Source organism: Haliaeetus leucocephalus, unplaced genomic scaffold, assembly GCF_000737465.1.
Source record: "Haliaeetus leucocephalus isolate CR32 unplaced genomic scaffold, Haliaeetus_leucocephalus-4.0 Scaffold154, whole genome shotgun sequence".
Classification (NCBI taxonomy): Eukaryota; Metazoa; Chordata; class Aves; order Accipitriformes; family Accipitridae; genus Haliaeetus; species Haliaeetus leucocephalus.
Window position 1 is genome coordinate 1,116,050 of NW_010972590.1, and position 18,866 is coordinate 1,134,915.

Here is an 18,866-nt window from a genome sequence, read left to right on the forward strand (position 1 = left end):
GAACTGAAAACTGTGGTTTTTACTTTAGTCAGTAAAGCATGGCAAGAATAATAAGAAAGTAAAAAAAATTTTATTCAGTCATTCCTTGGCATGGTAACTAGCATTTTTAATAATCCTGCAAGCTGTGTATTTTATTTTTCATCTGCACAGCAGTCCAAATTATGTAGGGAGCAAAAAACCCCAATGCTTGTGTTAAGTGAAAAGAATTATTGTCTGATACCTTACTAAATAAAATTCAAATACTTAAAGTAAAAATTGCTATTTCGGGGGACTGATTTATGGCACAATTTAATTCTGTATGTAACCCAGGCCACTGTAGATTTATTTTCCAAATGTCTTTTGCCTCCAGACATATAACAGAAATAGGAGAAGTAAATAAATATATGAGTAACCTTGAAATCTTACTTAAATACTATTTTATAAAATATTTAATACAAATAACAAAAATAGTAACTGAATTTCAGAACCATTCCTGTGATTTGTGGGATATAATTTGGTGAGTTTTTTGAATGCCTGGTTTTGTGGTTTAATCCCAGCCAGCAAGTAAGCACCACGCAGCCGCTCACTCACTCCCCCCAACCCAGTGGGACGGGGGAGAGAATTGGGAAAAAGAAAGTAAAACTCGTGGGTTGAGATAAGAACAGTTTAATAGCACAGAAAGGAAGAAAATAATAGGCATAATAATAAACATAAACACAAACATAAACATAATAATAGAATTGGAATATACAGAAGACACTTAGTTTCCAAGCAGTGATTTCCCCCCCCCCCCAGCCAACTCCTCCCAGTTTATGTACTGGGCATGACGTCCCATGGTATGGAATACCCCTTTGGCCAGTTTGGGTCAGGTGCCCTGGCTGTGTCCCCTCCCAACTTCTTGTGCCCCTCCAGCCTTCTTGCTGGCTGGGCATGAGAAGCTGAAAAATCCTTGACTTAGTATAAACACTGCTCAGCAACAGCTGGAAACATCAGTGTGTTAGCAACTTCTCACACTAAATCGAAAACCTAACACTATACCAGCTACTAGAAGGAAAATTAACTCTACCCCAGCCAAAACCAGGACACCTGGCTTTGGCCATGTTTCTGAAAAGAGTTGCCTAACTCCTCCATAATGGTCTGAATAACTATGTGAGTGGTCACACTTTGCTAGTGGTCAGGTTCCCTGCAGTAATGCAATATGTGTTTAAAAAAGTGGTGTGTGTTACGGCCATCTAAAATGAATTTAAACTGCTTCATGAGGGATTACCTTTGCATACATATAGGAATCTTCTAGGGAGTACAACTTTGGGTGAAATATAAAAAAAAAAGGCATGAAAAATCTGATTAAAAGTGCAATGACTTGCTTTGGGCTTATCTTGATGGTGCTCACTTCCTGATGGTTCTTTGGCAGTTTCTGTAATGCTGACTCATCGTCTTTCCTTGCTACAGAAATGGCATCCAGAACCCTGGCGAAGATGGTGAACTCACCACTATTATACACACTGCTGTAATGGAGAAGGTGAAACAGGAAATACCTTTGCAGGCTATAGTAAAAAGAAATCAACTCTGTTGGAGAGGCACAGTCTGCCCAGTGAATGAACAGTATGTTTTCTTCTTCCCCTCTCTGAAGTTCTCATTTATTAAGCAGAAGTCAGTAAGGGACCTCTGCTGTAGCTGAAAACAACACGACTTTCATATTTAAGTAAGACAAAAAGTTGAAGAGTTCTATACTGCTACAGGGCTTGAGAACCTGTTCTCTAGTCTTTTAACCCCATTTCTGTTAGGATGCTGAGCTGCTGGAGGTGAAGGTAATCAGAAGCAGCTGCCTCTGTGCCTGTCCTTGGCAATGCCATGGTACACAGATCACAGCATCACTGTTGACTTGTGGTTCTGGAGGTACAGTGCTGGACCGGTGTGCCGCTGGATCACCCAGCAATGAAATCTTGCTTAGGATCTAGCTTGGAAGCCAAACACGGTTTTCTCAAGTTAGCCACAGCATGCAACACAGAGTTGAGGCCTCAGCTTGTTTGCATTGGCTATAGGAGGAGGCAAATACTGATCCACCATACCAAAGTCAGGCATCTACATTTTGGGGCTAATTTGAACAGCCTGAGTGCATTCACAGCACACAGATGCTTTGCAGCCTATGGCCATGGTGTTCATCAGCCATGAGGATTACGCAGCTGCGTATCATGGACACATGACCTGAGATCCAGACAAGTTGATCATAGTCAGACCAAGATAAATTTCATCCATCTATCCTAGCAATTCACTTATTGATCAGGGTTTCAACAAAAAAAAAGAAGCTCTTTTTATCCTGTTTTCAGCACCCTTTTTTTCATGTATTTGCTAGGGCCTGGTACAGGACCTGGGCTAACATCATGTTCCTCAGCTGTGTCACAACAAACTCCTGCATAAATCCTACACCCATCTGTCCCATTTGGATACATATGCATGAGTAAATGAACTCTATCAAAATCTGCTGCAATGATGAAATGAGGTAAATTGATACAGTAATGTGAACATGCTTCCTTACAGACCACCTCGTTTTGAGTAATCCTCTGAACATGTACTGGTTTACAGGATGAAATAAGTACAATAAAATAATTAGGCTAATGGGGAAAGAGAGAGTAATGGGGAGAGGGAAGACTAGAGAGTGAGTAGTAATGCATGAATTCACATTCCCTGAGACCTGGAAAAGGCAGTGGAATCAGGGCAACTATTCCATACTCCTTGACAGCAACAGGAGCTGAATTTCATCAACAAAATTGAACCTTAGGAATTAGCTTGTTTCATAACTTCAGAAAATGTGTATTTTCTGTAGGTTTAAGGTGAATGCCCCTATGGCAATGCACAGCAATGATAAAGAATTTGCGATCTAAAGGATAGATCTAAAGGGGAGAATCTGAAAAGTGGGGACATCCTCTCCCTGTCCTCACTGAAAAAAAGCGTCCCACTACATTTCAGTTTCTTGAGTGGGAATTGAGCTTGACTTAGGCTTTCATTTCTAACAACTTATTTACTTACCTGAATTTGCCCTTGATGACTCTTTGGTCTTCTCTCCTTAGCCAACCTTCAGTTTTGTTGCTTCCTCTCTTTTGCTATAACATTATTACATTCACTTTCACAGTGGCTCATAGCAGAACCAGCAGTTATTTGCTGATGATGTGACTGCACCTCCAGGCTGCCTTTAGTCCTGCTCCCAGCTCTGCCTTGCATTGCAGGCAGCACCCACTGACACACAATCAGTGCTACTTTCCATCCAGGGTAGCCGGATTGTGTGGAACTACAAGCTAAAATACAACTGAACTTGTAAATTTAGGCTGGTGATACCCATACAGATTGTAGGATAATTTACTTCAGTGCTATCCTGTCGCCCACTGTATCCTACCCCCTCACAAAAGGCAAAGATTTGCTCATGGTGGAAGAAATAAAAAGCAGTTCTGCTTATAATAACAAAAAGATTTATGAGATAGGTATATGCTCAAGTCCTGGGGGTGCCATGTGCTGATCCTCAGCACTGATGATGCCCTGAAATTCTGGCAAGGTAAGATTTACAACTGCCTGCAGATGAAGCTGAATCACCCTGTGGCTTCGTCCCTTCCACTTGTGGAAACATGGGGCAAATCGCTCCACCAGAAAGGTGTGGGGAGGATAATGCTCAGCCTCCTTTGATGGGGAGGGGACAGATAAGAGCTATAATGATCATCACATCTCAAAGCTTGTGAAGCTTGTCCCTGGAATAGCTCCTGGGATTTAAAAGCCAAAGGCATGACCTCCCAGACTGACAGGAGGGTATGAACTGTGTCAGTTTTGCTCTCACAGGAGTACATCAAAGCTAATGTTTTATCTCCTTAATGATTTTTTTTGGTGCTTCTAGAAAGCACTCCCAATCAACATAAGCTGATCAAATACCTGCTTTGTTAATGAACGTGTAGCTGAAAACTGCTATCAAGACATGTTTGGTCTAACAACAGTTAACATGTTAAAAAGTTATCAGACCCTAGCTCAGTTTTGTTAGTTTGACTGCCTTGCTCATTACTATCTCCTTGTAAGGAGTTTTAGTTATCTTTCAATGTTTACAAGTCACTGAGCTGAACATGACATGTGGTTTATCTCTTTGCAAAAGGGTGTTTCCTGCAGACTTACCTACCATGCAACAGTAAGCACACAGAAAATGCTACCGCATAGAAAGCTGAAACAAGCACCAAGAACAAGTTAAAATGCAGCATAGTGGCAAGGACTGGCTTTTAAAAAGTTATTTCCTCTTTTTCTGCATCGGAAGAGAGAGAACATGGTGCTGAACAAACTACAAAACTGCCTATCAGCCATCCTCCCAGTTAAGTGCTTTGCAGTTGTTTGGATACACGTGGTAGTCTCCTGGCTTTATGTGAAATTGTATTGTTGTGTTAAAGTAAAAAAAAAAAAAATATGAGGAACATTATGTATACAAAATCCTTCTCTTGCATACGTCTCACTAATTCACTAACAGCAGAGTGTTAAATGGGAAGTTGTGCTTACGTGCTGTTTATAGTTAAGAAGAACATGTGTTTGACAGTAACAAAACATCCTAAGACCTTTCCTATTCTGAGTCTAATTTTGGAGGCACAGGCCACTTTAGGCAAGCCTCAATGCTCATTTTGATTATCCAGTTTGATTTCCATGTTTTACTGGAATAATATGCAAAAATTTTAAAGACCAAGAATCATTTCAGAAAAAAATCCCACCCATAAGCATCTTCAGCTGTAGGAATACAGTCTGCGTGAATATTCAGTGAGATGGAGAATTTTGCAAGAGGATAAATATTACAAAATAAAGGAACAACAGATGACGTTCACTTGTACCACAAACTGGCAGAATGAAATGCCAGTGCAGGTTTGGGCTGTATACCAGAAACGTCGGATAACAGGGTAGGAAATTACATTTACTATATAGACTTTGGAAGTTTGCAGTTTGGGAGTATAGATGCATCTTGTTTGGGTGTTGATCTGAGTGCTCCACTGGCTGAAGTTTGTGCAAAGTGAGGTAAATGCCAGCTGACTACAATTTTCTCTTCATTGACACAGGAGTTGTGTTGTAAGACCTATTACACAACTGTGATTGGATATAAGTAATGCTGATGGTATGGGATGCTGTAACTTTGAAGATTTTAACTGTGTCACTTGCTCCCTTTGTGCTATAAACGTCTATATTTAAATATACATGGTTGCAGAGGTGGCCATGCTAGCTTTGAGATTTTGCTTTTCCTGTAAGTGGATAGAGAGTTCTGGCAGAAAAATGTCTGAAGCACTTCATTCACTCTAGGCCTCTGGCAACCAGAAAGAAACTTGAAAGCTGCAGGGAAGGAAAAGAACAATAGAAAAGAATAATAAAATCCTTAGGATAAAGAGTAATTTGTTCATGAAGGAAAGTTCTGTGATGTTGGATGCATTTGAATTCAAAGAAAGTAGGAATCCCAAGGTGACTTTTCTTGACTAGGAATCTTTGTGTAGGAGATCGCACAGAAAATAAGAGTTGTTGCAATACTAATAGAAATAATATTAACAGAAGAAGAGAAAAAACTGCTTGCTGTTGGCAGAGCTGTCTAATGAATTGCGAAAGTGCCGTTCCAGCCCAGCTTTACTTCTAATGGGCATTAATTGTATTTTCCATCTATACACAGATTAAAGTGAACTTCAGTGCAGAATCTGCCTGAGAAAGGTACTGTAGCCAAATGGCAAACACATACCCAACAGAGAACACCCTGATTTCTCTATAATCCTGTTATGGTGAAAGTCTAAGCTGCCTCAGTGTACTCTGTGCCAAAGGCTCAGTAAAATGACAGCTCTTCAAGCAGAAAGAGGAGTAGGTTCACCCTTTCCTGGAACTATGTATGACATTGCCTCACCCTCCCTGTACACCCTTTGATAGCTTTAGTGTTCACTATTTATCGGGAGGTGAAAGCTGGACTCTGGTGAAATCTGCCCCTGCAAGGCAGGCAGTGGTAGATCTGCTGAGTGACTCATGCAATAAAAAGGGCTCTGAAAGGCTTGTGCAGGTGAGCAGGAGGGGAGTGTTCCTTGCGGGTCAGAGAAGGGGAGCACACCCTGCCTTTGGGAAGTCAAGGGGCTCTCAGTCCATACGGCTGGTATGCCCACACGGAGTGGTGATGACACTGAACCAAAGGCAGTCAGCAATCATTTCAGCAGAGACTGAATGCCCTGCATGTATGTAGCAATAAAAAAACCTATGCCTTGCAATTGTAAAATACTGCCTAATCAGAATTGTCTACATACATCACACCAGGACTTTAGACTGTGCAAACAATGGCACCAGTCCAAAGGAGCAGAGGAGGCCTCCAGATGCTGGCCTGAGTGGTTTGTAATACTTAAAAGTAACTTCATCTCTCCGTTTCTTTCCTGTTCATTAAAAATACAATCAGAGAGGATGGGAACTGTAAATATTGGGTAAGTTAACTCTGCAATGAAAACTAACAAGTGGATATACCATGGCATTCACCTTCCCCTACAAAGGTGTTGGGTGTTGCTGTCTAGACAATGTCAGAACTCCAGTTGTGCATTATTTCTTCAAAGCAGCTTCTCTGATCTAAGTGATGATTGTGCCTCCTACGAATGCTAACTTTCCTTGAAGTCCTTATTATTGCTGCATCAGAAAGTCTTTAATCTTTTATATTTTTAATAGCAAAGAGCCTGAAGCCAGATTTTTGTCAACCTGTAATAAATTCTGTTTTAATTTTACTGCGACAAATCATCCATGTACATGTGTGGGGGGATGGGCTTTCTTGCCTGAAGACATCCATAAGCAAAACACTAAACACAGAAAATGCCAGTCAAATTCTTTTTCTAAAAGTAAAAAACAGTACTAAAAGAGACTTTTTCATTTGTACATCCCAAAATGTTTTGCTATGACAAGTGCCTAGTGTACAAATGGCAATAACCATTTAAAAATGCTTATTCAAGATCACACTGCAAACTAGTAACAATTTAAACCAAGTAGTTTAAAGAGTGTATTAAGCCAATTTGGGGCTTTGACCTAGCACCCAAGTCTTCTCTATCATGTGGTCAGAGTAGACATTTGAACTGCATTAAGTTACTCTGAGAGTCACAGAGGTTAAGACTGTCACTCAAAATTAAATAGAGGTGGTGTGTCTCTGATATTTAAGATTAGAAGAAACAAACCCTTTCTGGCAGAGGCAGGCATTAAACAGACTGAGAAACCCAGATATGTAGTAGAAGTAGGCAGAGGAGAGACCTGATCAGGGTCTCCTGTTTCTAAGTGGATGTCTTGGGTTACTTGACTATGGGCATAGAGACGGCATGCCTGTCTCAAGTTTTTCTATCAAGTGTTACCCTTGCACAGCTAATTCACTAAAGCAGCAAAACCCATAAACTCCATGGCCTGATGCTGGGGGCACTCAGCGAAAACACAGGTGAGTAGCGTGGAGGCTAGTCCCAATAAATGCTTGCTTATACTAACAGTAAATGAATAGAAGAGTTCAGACTAGAGACACTAGGAGACATTCACCTTACATTAATTAATAATCTGATAAGTAAAGAATCCCCTAGGTAAATGAGAGAGAGAGAGAGAGAGAAATGCTATTTGCATACACTTCAAGTCCTCCTTCTTCCAGACCTGCCCATGTACCTGTTGGCTGTTTGGCATGGGTCTGCGGGGGTGTCTTCTGATTACTCTTTTTTCTTTTGAACAGACATTCAATCCTGAACATGAGAAATGTCCTGTCCAAAACCGATACCTTAACAGAAAAAGTCATTGTTTTGAAAGATAATTATTTTTATACAAAAAAGACAAACAACAAGTTAATAAAAAAAAAGGAAGCTGCAAATATTTAGAATGTCTTCTCAGTTATGTGGGTAGAAATTTCATAGCTATTTTCTGAGCCCAAGTGAAGATAGCAAGGCTGCGCTCAGTGACGGAGAATCACACAACTGTGCAAATACTGCACAAGGCATGCTCATGTGCACTAACCTTCTTCTGGGAAAAAACAAGAAACGGTAATAACATTTTACTAATAGAAATTATAAAAAAATAAATAAATGCAAACAATGGCAAGATGCATAGAGTCTGGTTGGAAAGTAGTACTAGTGTTGTACAATTAATGAAATGACCATTTGTTACCCAGTAGTTATGCTTGTTATATCATCTCAAAGATTTGTGTACTGATCTTAAGCTCCAAAGGTTTACGGATGTGACTGATGACATTTATCTATTATAACCTGTATTTTATTCTCATGTGTATATTGCTTTGAAATAAAAGCAGCATATCAAGCGACTCCAACTTATCAAAAAATACATTAGACAATATTCTAAGATCTGTACAACAAGATGGAACTAGAAGTGCTTTTTTGTTTCTCTGAGACCCAGATTTAAAACAATCACATTAAAATTTTTTATAGGAATCTATTTCACTGTGAAAATAAGGCACCCTATGACTGCTATGGAAGGTGACACTGTATAGTAGAATAATACAGGTTCCAGAACTTGCAAGGAACCTGTCTCATCACCGCTGCAAATATTTTATTGATGATTTGTGAGACAAACCAAATTTAAAATCTCCTTCATCTCCTGAGTATCATGCTATAAAGCACCTCAAGGATTCCTGTGGTAATTTTAACTTAATCCCTTTACTTTGAAGGGGGATGCCATGGACAGAAACCTGTATCTGTAATATTTACTAGACTTCTGTCTTTAGGGGAAATCTGGATGTTCTGAGGAACTCAAACAAAACTGAAGTTGCTGTTGTTACTTCAGGACAGGTAACCAGTAATAACAAGATCCAAAATTTAAAAAAACACTAAGGTTATTTAAGGTCCTAAGTACGGAAATTAAGTAAATATTCTAAGAGCTCTACTTCCATGGGTCTACAATAATAAGAAATGTCAGAGAAGTTACTAACAAATCATTTTTGTTCCAGGTCTGTTCCACCTGCCCACACATGCATGATGCTGACCAACACCACCTTCCAAATGCACTCACGCTCACATGCAGGTGACTAGGTGATGGTACTGTCCTGTTCACTGTTAAGACCTTTTGAGCTGATTTCAGCCCTTATCTACCACCCTTCTTTCTGAGCCACAGTTTTCCATGTTTTTCAATGAATATATTTAAAAAAAAAAAAAAAGAAAGAAAAAAGAAGAAATTTATGGTAATGAAGAACACTTGATACACTGTCCTGATAGTGGCTGTTAAATACTGGTGCCCAGATGCTTTGTCCTGTTTAATCAAGGTCTTTGGAGTACTGGGGAGTATCATAGGACTTACCACACCTAAGCTTTTGCTCAGAAGTGGCAATCACTGTCCACCTCTTCCAGGATTTCTTCAGGATTCAAAGGGCTTGGAGGCTAGTGAGGGAAAGGGACAAAGGCCTTCTCATACTGTGACTTCTTACAGCTGACAACATGTGTGTGATGGCTTTACAAGTAACATTCACAGCATAATGCACAAGCTGTGCTAGAAGGGATTGCTTTTTCCAGTCCTTTTTCCTTGCCAGAAGATTCAGCACCTTACTCTCCTGACACCTGACTTCCAGAGAGCTGTGGCATGAGAACTGAAGGACAAGGCTAGAAGGGGAAGATAGGGAGAGTCTTTATTTTTTTGTTGTTGCTTATTTACACAGCTATGCTTAATTTCTGCTAAGTGTAATGGCTTTATGAGGCAACAGCAAACCTAAATTGAGGGATTAGTTTTATGTCAAGTGTGTACCACTCCTGGTTTTCTTTCTTTCAAGTTTGTGACAGCAACGCAGTCCCTTAACACAGGGCTAGGCTGTGCCTGGCAGGACTGGAGATGAGGGAATCAGTTCCTGCCCTGTGGAAGGGTACACCGACCCTTGAGCAAAATGCCATTCTGGTCGCACTAACCCCTCAGGTTCAGCAGTCTGAACCACCATTAAAGCACCCTTTTTCTCCATGTGCCCCCAGCAACCATCAGAAAGAGAGCAAGAGAGATACTTTCTCCTTCCCTCCTGTGGCTCCAGCGGCAGGGAGGAGCCCTCCTTGCACTTGCAGGAGGGACCTGTGCTTTTCCTTAAGGCAGGGGCAGTGCGATTCAGCACTGAGGCAGAGCAGAGTCTGCTTAGTAAGTTTGCCTTTTAAAGTCCCAGCCTGGTGTTTCTTTTGCATGGTCTGCTTTTGGATTAGTCCCCACCGTGCAGACCTTCATCCAGAGTAAATCCACAACTCAGCATGTTGAAGACATGCTGAAGACATTTCAATGGTCTTGTGTGTGGTGGCCTAGTAAGTCTTTTTGTGTGTCTTCCTCATTCTTCAGAGACTCGGTGTGGCACTGTACCACTGCAGTGGTGGTATTGCTGTGATCAGCCAAGCAAGGTTTTTTAATTAAATAATGAATACAACTGGGTGGAGGGTGAGCATGAGGAAAACAGGCTGCATTTTCAGAGCAGGGCTTGAGTGACGCAGCGCTCGCCGCATTATTCTCTTTCCCTATGATAATCTTTCTTTATGTTGCACAGCTTGATTTCTGTTGAAGCTCTTATTTGAGAGAACTAGCAATTTTTTGCTGTTGTGCCTGTTTGAATGTTGTTTACAGTCTTTTTGTGTCTGAATGCCTGACAAAATGCAGGTGCTTCTCAGCAGTTGCCTCAGTATAACATTAATTGATGGTCTTAGTTGATAGAAGCTAAAAGTGCTCACTCCTCTCAGACTTCATCTGTAGTATTTGACCATCTCCTTGCACAATAGATAATGCAAATTCTGGGAAAAGTGGGTTTTGTGTTCTGTGCTTATTGCAGAGGTAAGGAAGAGGGCATTCATCAATACAAGCAATTACATTAGAATGAATCATATCTGGTTCAACTCAGCAATTGCAGTTTTCAATTATGTAGATTTTGTTCATTTGCCTAAATCTGTCTCTACAGCCACTGCCAGACTTCTCTGCTGTCATGACTTTGCCTTCCCCATCACTGATAAAATAGGAAAAAAAAACGTTCTCTCTGAACAAAGATTTGGGGGACAGCAGAAGGGTTATTATAACTCTCCTGAGCCTGTTTTTAGGCAATCCTGATAAGCATGGATTATTAAGAGAAAGGAAAAGTAAGTCTGGAGGCAATTTTGAGAAGACAGCAACATGTAATTCTAAGAACGTTTAGAACCAACTGCTGCTAAAACTCAGTGTAAACTGTAGGTGGCACCATTTATGTAAAATTTTGGAGAGCGCTAGAGGAAAAAGTTGCTTTAATTTCGAGTTTTCTGATAGCTTGCCGTGATCGTATAGTGGTTAGTACTCTGCGTTGTGGCCGCAGCAACCTCGGTTCAAATCCGAGTCACGGCAGTGAAAGGTGCATCTTTTGAAGAGATGCAATTACAGATTGCATAGCAAAAATAATTAGTTATGTCTAAGACTAAGATAAGAAAGCAATTAGAAGCTCTGTAACTTTTACAAGAATGTTGTGCTAAAAGAGTATGTGCCATAAGTATTAGTTCAGTAATCCTGTTGACAAGTGAGATTTTTTTTTTTTATTTAGGTGTTTATGGATATTGTGATAAACACAGTGGCATGCTGAGCATGTAATTTTTACTCATTACAGCTACTTAAGATCTGGACTGAGCCATGGAGTCTGTTTGGTTTTGATCTTTCCTAATTTTTCATGGTAATAGAGCAATCAGCCTGAATTGTTTGGAAATAGGACAGTGGCAGATGTGGGAATCCTGCTTACCTAGGCCTGAACTGCTGCTAGCAGAATGTCTTTGCTGGTGACAGACAAGAGGAACCTTGGCAGTAAGTCCAGCGATTCCCTTTGTTTTTGTGGTAGAAATGGTGTCTAACTTCACTGCGCTGCCTCACTATGAGCTTAGATTCTCAGAATGAAGACTTCTAAAATGACCGTGTCGATTTTATAAATTAGTTATGGTAACTAATGGCAGTTTGTGCAATAAATGATAAATTAACAACAAAATGACATTGCTGGTAACAACTATATTAATAAAAGATCATTATTATGGAGTTTATTAGATTATTTGGATGCCACTGAATAGAGTTTCTGGTAGTTGGTTCTTTAATTTGATAAGGAGTTAATTTAAGAGCAAGCACTGTTTTTCTCTCACTGTTGCATCTGATGGGACATCAGTCCTCTACAAAACAGATTACATCTCCATCAGGCTCAGACAGATTCAAACTTCATGCAACAGGCCCAGCTCTTGCAGAGTGTGAATGACAGGTGTCTTTCTCTCTGCAAAGCAGCAGGAACTTTCCTTGCCCTTCTACCCAGCGAGGAAGTGAAACAAAACTTTCTTTGCACTGATGTCAGAAAAACCTAAGCCCCATATGCCTGAAAACCTGGGAGGACACCTGACCTCTGGACGCTGTAGGCTTAGGTGTCCCAATTTTGGTGTAGTAGGCTAGTGACCCCTGGCATCTTATCACCTCCTTCAGGTTCACCGGTGCTCTTTCTGTTGTGTTTCTTAAAGTATCTTTGGGTATTCCTCTGATTGGCCTCAGATTTCCTGTCTAAATATCATTCAGCCTTTTAGGAGCCTATCAGAGCAATTAGCTCTTGACTTCTTGGTCTAATTGATGAGACAGATGTGACTGATTTCCCAAAAGAAAGCAATTTAGGAACAGGCACTAGCATAAAAGAGACCAGGATGATCTTTCATACACTGTTCCTGCTGTAGTCTCTCAGAAATGTCATCTGCTGTGTTAGATTTTATAAACTCCAGAAATATCAGATTAACTCATCACAGGTACATATATTCTTTAAAGCATCCTAGTGAATGAAGTTCTAGAAAAGAAATTTAAAAATTGCAATGCCAGGAATTCTGCTTTACTCATGCATCATCCTGGGGCTGATGAAACACTCAAGGCTCGCCCCTGCTTGACCTCAGTCTCCTTGGAACTGACTTCTTTATATCCAGTGCTCATCTGTAGCTAAAGTGTAGAAACCTTGTATTAGTTATAGTAATATTGATGATTTTGAAGAGTTTTGACAGGACACTAGACAAATTCAAAATGTCCTTTTTTTTATTTTATGAAGACTTACCTGGAAACAGTGGTCATTCTGTTTGCTTTAGTTTATTTAGGATAAGAATATCTGTATTGCTAGCCTAACGATAGCACTGTAAACTGAGAAAAAGAATGGTGTAGGCAGATAATCAGACCTTTCTTACCAATCCCCCCTGCAGTTATTTGTTCTCCCTACAAGAGAATCAAAATTAAAATGCAACTCCATTTTGGAATATAAACATACAAGTGCAGGTGGCTCCCAGCATTCTATTTCCTGAAAAAATATTTATCAATTTTCCATTCTCATTAGGGAAAAAGAAAACAAAAACTTTAGTACAAAACAGTTTCCAAGGATAACAGGATTGCAGAATAGGAAACACAGATATAATCCTGGAACCGATTTTTACTTTGAATTGTACAAAGAATTGCCTGTATGTTTCTGAAATATGTGGGTATTCATTTCTAGCAGACATATCCAGATAACACTTTTCCAGTTGGAAGCCATGTGTCACATCCCAATTTCTCATGATGACGACTCAAGTTCACCAATTCCCAGGTCAGGATTAAGGGGAAACAACACCAGGGATCCATTAACTCATAAAACTCAACTTTTATTCACTCACAACAAGAATTGGCATGAAACTACATCAGTAAACTGTGTAACACATGCTAACCATACGTCACCAAACATATACTATAAGCCTTGCTTATTTGGGGATCAGTTCAGGGAAGAAAATAAGGAGATCCCTCCCGTTGAGTCACGAGGTTCAGAGCAGATCCCCTTGCTTTCTAGACTCCTTCTCAGAGAGGATCCCAGGGGCGGCTGGATCCACTCCTAGTCCCAGACTTGGTCAACTTGGTTTACGTCTAAACGGATGAGGTGTAGGGATTACGGAGGAGAGAGAGAGAGAGGAGAGAAAGATTTCACTGGTTCTGGGTCCAGCGTTGGTCCCACCAGCCTGAGGGTCCAGTTCCAGAGTGTGTGCACATGTGGGGCTTCAATTTGTGTCCTTTTATTATCTCCTTGCCCCTCCTTCAGGCAGGCACTCAAACTCCTTAGGCTAATTAGGTGTCATGCATGGTTTGTGCTTCCAGAACCTTCAGGAAATGGGTCGTTGGGCTTGGGGTCATTTGGAGAGTACCTTCTCCTTCCCTGCAGGTGTGACCCTTGTTTGACATTTGGCCAAACACGGTGAGCTGCCCCGCTCAGCATGTCAGAACAGGGAACTGCGCACCCTCCCTCACTGCACAGACAGCCTCCATGTCCTGTTGCTGACCAACTTCTCACCTGTGGTTCCTTGCTAGGCAGGGGTTATTGCCATTATGCAGAACTTGCCCCACCACAATGTTTGAGATATTAACTCTTTCAGTCTCTCACACCATGGTCTAATAATATGTTAAAAGTATTAACAAGGATCCAGATTTACATAAATCTGTTTCTGAAGCTCTTTTTCTCTAAGAACGATTTGAAGGCCAGAGAGACGTGTTCGCTTCAGCAGCTTTCTCTGCCTTTATGCAGCAAGCTGATCTGGTGGGAAATGACGAATACTATTTTAAAAATGAGAGAGGAAAAGAGAGCACATGTTCTGCAGCTCTTCTGTGTCCTTTTATGCCTGCCATTGTTCTCATGCATGGTCCATTCTGCACAGAATGTAAAACCTTTAAGACTTAGAGGTCTCTATCTCCATATCCCCAACATGCCTAATTCACATGTGGGCACTGAAATTAATATGACATACCCATCAACAATGCTCGGGGAGAGACTTATTTCTTGTTATTGTATTTTAACATTAGCTGTTGATTAGAGTTAAAACTGCTAGAGTTTTTAAGCTATAGAGAAAGACACTTAGTTGTTTAGCAGGCAATACTGAACAGAATGACTTGTAAAAACTTTTGAAGTATTAACTGAACGTGACATAGATTTCTGTTCTACTTCCTTCATTTTTCAGCAGTGCAGCAGAGTTGGTTGTATTCTGTCTGATGTTGATATCAGGTGTTGAGCAGGATAGAAAGCAGTGGCTGTTTTGAATCTCCAGTCATCAAATCAAATTAATTCTGTTTTTCATTCTCTTTACAGGAGTGCAGCGCATATTAAAACTTTTATAGGTCCCCTCTGAAATTCTTTCAAAGGGCTCTGGTCAAGAAGAGTCTTTGAAAGGAGATCTTCTGTGGTAAAGAGACCTCCTGAAAGCTTAAATAGCTGGTTGTGTTTTAGCAAAGAATGTCAGGAATTCATTTCACAGGTGGGATGATTTTACCTCTGGAAATTCAGCTCTGAGTTTACAAGGTATTATTGCAGGATGGGTAGTAATTGGGGAAAATTTGGCAGACAGGGAGATTCCTGAGCCTGATGTGTAAACATAACTGCATAAACAATGTCTGATGCTGCAGTTCTGTAGCTTTTCTCATATTCTGTCCTTGGTGTTTCTTAAAAGAAAGCATGTCCTGCTCTCTAAATAAGACTGTATGGCTTCTTATTTGTAAAGCTCCAGTAGTCACTTGCTGCACTGGAACACATGTGAAGACTGTGGTCAATGTTTGAAGCTTTCAACTTGTACCACTTCATGCTAAGCTTTGGCTCAGGTTTGAATCCTACAAATTTCTGCACTACTTTTCAAACTAATGAGTAGGGCCTGGTTTCACTTCTTCATCAAGAGTTCAGCACAAACCCCAAACTACCAAATGTCCAAAAGTATCTATCTAAATAATGTTTTATGTTGCTTTTTTAAAAAAAATATTTCTCTCTGGTTTTATATGTCTTAAATTCTAAATTCCTGGGTTTTTATTCTAAAAACTTTATAGATGTGTCTCTTGATTTGGAATTTCACAGAAGCAAAATCAGCTCTTTGAGTTAGATTCAAACATACCTGGTAAATATCTCTTTCACAAAGCTTTGTGAAAATCATTCATGTGCTCAGTGTTTTACCACTTTTTCCTCCACTCTTTTATAAAGAAATGTTGTATATGTTTTCTTTGCACCAAATACGACTCAGAAGATGACACTTTGTGATACCCCTTTTAAAGGAATATCTTCTTTGTCACAAAGAAGCCTCCATCCAAAGGGATCCCAAAACATAGTGTCTTAAAAATCTTTGAGAAGTGAGCATAGTTTTGATATTCCATGCTAATACAGCAAAAAAATTCTCTTATAACATTGTTGGTAATGTTAACATAACTGATGCCTCTGTGCTGCTAAACCAGCACCTACATGCCTCTTGCACCTGAGACTTATGCATGGAGCCAACAATATAGCCACTGCACTATTTCTGGTAATTTATTTCTCGTGGGTCCCTGCATTCCCAGTTTAGATCTTGTGCTTCCAGACTCCTGGAGTAATAATTTTGTTGTTGTTGTTGTTGTTGTTGCTGTTGCTGTTCTCTGATATGAGCAGCAAACCTCTTATTTCACTCTCCAGAATTGTATCACTAATTTTTTGGGGGGTGGCAGGTCTGTCTAAACTCTTTAGGAAAATCTGGAATAGTAGGATGTTTTTGTTCTGGGACCTGCATTGTTGCTATTATTCACCATGCAGCTGAAGGCGAGAAGGTGTACTGACCTTTGCACTGGCACAGAGAAGAAAACTTCTTTATGATATAATCATGAAGGCATTTGTATTAAAACCACATGGGGTAAATTACTGTTTTACTGACACTTGAGAAAGAAAAGTCTGAATCATTTAGCTAAAGCAACAGTAAGAAAACTAGCATATTGGTTTGAATTTTTTTTACATAAGAACTGAACCTGACTGAAAAATAATTACAAAAGAACTCTAGAATTCCTACTGTAAGAAAGGTGAAGTCTTTGAGAGAGACAAAAGTGTAAATTCTAGAAAAAGATTTAAGGTTGATCCACCAGCTATTGAACTGGTTTGTTTCACCATATTGTCCTTCCTATTTCTTGTTTGCTGAGAGATAGGTTTAATGGAATTAAATATTCCCTGCTGGTCTTCATAGTTATGTGAGTCCTGCTTTAAAAACAATCCTTTTTCATCTTAATAGTTTCAAGACAGTCTTGCTTCCTTACTGACCCCTGGACAGATACCTGGAGAAAGTTTGCCCAGAGCTGGGAAGCCTGTGTCTGGATGCCTGAATAGTGTTTGACCTAAGAAGGACATCCACTGTCTTCAGTAAGGAAAACTTTTGAGACTCCGGCCTCAGCTGTTAGAAACATACAGCCATTTCCCATAAATTTGTATTGGTTGCATTCTCCTTTTTCATCCCCTGCTTTTTAGTCAGGCCGTGTGTTTAAGTACAAAGAAATTATCTGGTCAAACTGAGTAGTTTTTACTTCAGCCAGCAAGATGTATAGCTATCAAATGATGAAATCAGAATTAGTCATATGATCTGAAGTTCATGAATACATTTTTGAGCATCTTGTGTTAATAACAAATTAGAACTGTGTTGCTGCATGGTTCAATCAGTATATAAAGTGCCTATCTGTAGGCACTTGGGAGTGTTTCTTGAAAATTTCTTTCCTTGTGCCTTTCACCTAACTTCCTTACCTTACCATCCCCATACTGGAAAACCACTGGTCCCTTGCACTCCCACCCCAATAAACAGCAACACTCACCAGCCAGCATAGGCAGGATGAGTGAATGGTGCTTAGATAAATAGAGAATCATGTCAGACCATTTTTCACCCTTTTGGCAGAATCCTCCCAGTCACATCATCCTCTACCCACAAAAATGGCACTGCATTTCCAACAGTGTCTTGCTTCTCTTTAATCAAATTTCAGACCTAGACATGATGTCTCCCATTTGCTGCATTGATTACTGGCCTCATAAGTGCATCATTCTTGGAACAGATACGAAAAAGCCTCACAATAAAGAAACTGATTGCACGTAATTTCATGCCTTCTTTGCTGCTCTTTCCTGAAAAAACTCCGCTGGAATTTTCTGTTGTGGTGAGTCATCCCTGGGGACAGATCATAGAAAGAAATCAGTCTTCACTGAGAGAGAGAAAGGAGATGTTAAAAAACTGACAGAGTGAAGTCAGCGAAAATGTTGTCCCAGCCAACCTTAGTACAATAACATCTGTGTAAACTGCTTGAAATCACACAAAAGGAGGCAAAAAACCAACAGTGCAAAGAGTGTCAACCACTTTATCATATAGCAATGAGCTACACAAACTTTTTTTTTTAGCTACTGCTTCCTGTCATCTGTTTTTTCTGTGCTTCAGACACTGAGACCTGTTCAGCAGTTACTGCAGAGTGAGGGCTGGGGTGGGTGTCACAACCCTGGTGGTATGCCTCCAGCACCAAGAGTCCAAAAGCAAGGATTAAAACAGTCCTCTCTCCCCTGTGCCGTGACTCGGATTTGAACCGAGGTTGCTGCGGCCACAACGCAGAGTACTAACCACTATACGATCACGGCAAGCTACACAGGACATGTCCAGTGTCTCATATTTTCTGTCCCCTCTAGCAAAGCCATGCAAGCATTGCCTTCTAGCGCGGACCAGCTATAATGTTCCACGTGCTGGCCTCCTCCCCGGGGTGACCACTACTGTTGTGGCATGCCCTGGCATCCCCCAACCAAAACCGGTGCTGCCAACCGAGAATTACATGCAGAAGACAGGCACAAATGTTATGGTGGCAGAAAAATATTCCTGCTCCTTTTGGCCATTGCAGTCTGGTGTGGAAATCTTTCATTGCCTTCTGCTTGGCCAATGTCTATCTTCAAACATACAATAATTTTGGTCTGTGAATCTTCTTCAATGCTGTGCCTAGTGATGGAGGAAAACCTGGTGAAAGGACATTCAAAGTTACAAAATTATTTTAAAAGCTGTTGAAAAGGAAGCATAAAAACACATGTTCCCCTCCTGCTGTAAGTCAGATTTGAACCAAGGTTGCCATAGCCACTGCACATAGTACCAGCCACTGGACTATCACAGCAAGCTGGCACATTGTGACAG

The 18,866-nt window shown here is 40.4% G+C and overlaps 2 non-coding genes across 2 annotated transcripts; one reads left to right on the top strand and one right to left on the bottom strand.

Annotated features, from left to right (window-relative positions):
* The first annotated feature begins 11,214 nt into the window (after positions 1-11,214).
* Positions 11,215-11,286, top strand: TRNAH-GUG. Its single transcript has one exon. It is a non-coding gene; the product is annotated as a tRNA-His (tRNA).
* A 6,970-nt stretch (positions 11,287-18,256) lies between these two features.
* TRNAH-GUG lies at positions 18,257-18,328 on the bottom strand. Its single transcript has one exon. It is a non-coding gene; the product is annotated as a tRNA-His (tRNA).
* Positions 18,329-18,866: the final 538 nt, after the last annotated feature.